The following is a 2,899-nucleotide window of genomic DNA, read 5'->3' on the forward strand; positions in this document are numbered from 1 at the left end:
CACATCTGCATCATCTGAGAAGTCTATATTCCTCTTTCTTGTATTTTTCTTCAGAAGTACTCTACAGGGCACCACACCCTTGTAGGGTGAGGGATCCTCTTGCCCTGGTGACCTCTCTGATTGATCTTCACCAATCGACTTTTCTTCAGAAATGTCCTGACAAAAGTCAATAGTTCTTTTGGCAGATACATTAAGCAACTGAGCCTGCAAGGGTTGAAATCCTGGCACAAGCTCTGGATCTGGTTTCAGCCTCTTCTGCCTACTGGACCTTAGTCCTATTCATCAAGAAACAAGACAAGTCAAAACCATCAGGAAACATGACAACTCTGCCAAAACCAAACCATCATGATCTCTCTCTCTCTCTCTCTCTCTCTCTCTCCTGATAGATGTAAATATATATATATATATATATAAATATATATATATATATATATCTATCTCTCACCAAAGCACAAACAAAAACACACCTAGTCTCTCTCTCTCTCTCTCTCTCTCTCTCTCTCTCTCTCTCTCCAAAGAACACTAAAAAAATACACACAGCCTCTCTCTCTCTCTCTCTCTCTCTCTCTCTCTCTCTCTCTCTTTGTATTTTTCTATTTGACTAAAGGCGCGCGAGGAAGGAAAAGTGCGTTTTGCAACTCTCTCCGCGCGCCTTAAGTACAACTGAGAGAGTCATAACAATACTAACGGCGCGCGGAGAGAGCTGGATCCAATATTTGGTTGGCTATGCGCGCCGTTAGTAACGTGTACAGAGAGGGTAGGGAAAGAGACAATGTATATATATCTCTGTGTGTGTCTGTGTGTATGTGTGTCTGTCTATGGAAGTATGGGTATTGAGGTGTGTGTGTTGAACATTAGTCACACACACACACACACACACACACAATTTGTACCAACTGTTGGAAATACAGAGAGAAAGAGTGAGAGATCACCTTTTTTTGGTGGGGTTTGCAGGAACTCCAAGGGAGGTGTCTCCTCCATTGCTTTTCTGTGTGTCAAGCTGACTCTGTCTTTCTCCCTCCCTCTCTCTCTCTCTCTCTCTCTCTGAGAGTAAGGACTCCCTCTCTCTATCTCTCTCTCAATCTGTGTCTCTCCCTCTCTCTATCTCTGTGACAGTCTGATCACTCTTTCTCTCTCTCTGTCTCTCTAAGACTCTCTCTCTCTCTCTCTCTCTGTCTCTCTCTTTCTCTGGCTCTCTCTCTATCTCTATCTCTCTCTCTCTCTCTCTCTCTCTCTCTCTCTATTGTTCTCTCTCTTTCTCTCTCTCAAAATCACACTTATAACGGATACACACGGCGGCGCCCCACGTGTCAGTATAAATTATAGTATATTTGCATGCTGTCGCACGTGTGGTCATTATTGAGACCGTATACTTTTTGTACACCATATAAAGCGGTCAAGAGAGAGAAAAAACACACCTCGTGAAAGAGAGTGAGTGAAAGAGAGAGAGAGAGAGAGAGAGAGAGTGCAAGAGCCGTCGTCTGCGTCTCCGACACCAAGCGCACCCATCGACATAACGAAGGTTTGCCTCTCCCTCTGCCTTTGCCTCTATCTCTCTATCTCTGTTTCTGTCACCCACACACACACACACACACACACACACTCACAAACACACTCACAAACACACAGACGCACATCTTTAAAATACAAACACACACACACACACACAGACACACACATACACACCCACACACACACACACTCACAAACACACACACACACACACACACCCAGACACACACACACACTCACAAACACACTCACTTACACACAGACACACATCTTTAAAATACACACACACACACACACACACACACAGACACACACACACATACTCTCTCTCTCTCTCTCTCTATACCAAAGGCGCGCGTAGAGAGGCATACCCGTAGTGCATGTCTCTATGCGCGCCCTTAGTACTGTACATTGACGAGAGAGAGAGAGAGAGAGAGAGAGAGAGAGAGAGAGAGAGTATGTGTGTATTATTTTGCCCTATACTAACGGCGCGCGGAGGTGCTTGTTGAGGTAAAAACGTGCTCCGCGCGCGCCTTTAGTAATGTGCACTCTCTCTCTCTCTCTCTCTCTCTATTTATATATGCTAAGCTATAGAAAGGAGAGAGAGAGAGAGAGAGAGAGAGAGAGAGAGAGAGAGAGAGAGAGAGTCATAGAAAGAGAGAAGGGGATTGAGACTCTTCTTTTGGTGTACAGTGAGATGGCTAGAACAAAAGCCACTGCAAGGAAGGCAGGCAAGGGACCAGGATTAGCATCTAAAGCAAGTAGCAGATCTGCAACCCCAAAGAAAAGACCTGGAAAACCAAATAAAATTCTGAAAGGGCCAAGGATGAAGAAGCTGCAAACCTGCATGGGACTTTTCAGAGAAATCAGAAAGGCACAGAAATGTGTAGATTTATGCATACCAAAGCTGCCCTTCCAGAGGATGGTGAGGTCCATATGTGATGAAGCTACCTGGGGCACCAAAAGGTGGAAGGTGGTGGCATTAATGGCTCTACAGGAAGCAGCAGAGGATTTCCTACTGGAGTACTTCAGTGACATGACCATTGTTGCAGCCCATGCCCACAGGGTTACTATAATGGACAAAGATAGTGAGACATTGAAAAGAATAAGGTGGAGGTATGACAAACTGCTGGTCCCCAATGTCTGCAAGGATAAGAAAATGAGGGAAATTTTGTTATACCCCCCGGAGCTAGTGCCACAGCTCACAGTTGTAGATGTCACACATGATGTGAATACAAGGGCAAGGGCAGAGACTATTGCTCGCCAAACAGAGGAAATGAGGGAAGCAGAGCTTAAGGAGAAAGCAAAAGTAGCAGTGGAGTCCCAGAGGCAAACAGAGTGCAATGTGAACCTGTCTATAGAGGCAAGCAATCAAGAAACTCTACTT

This window comes from Adiantum capillus-veneris, chromosome 14 (genome assembly GCF_014529385.1).
Source record: "Adiantum capillus-veneris isolate H3 chromosome 14, ASM1452938v2, whole genome shotgun sequence".
NCBI classification, from domain to species: Eukaryota; Viridiplantae; Streptophyta; class Polypodiopsida; order Polypodiales; family Pteridaceae; genus Adiantum; species Adiantum capillus-veneris.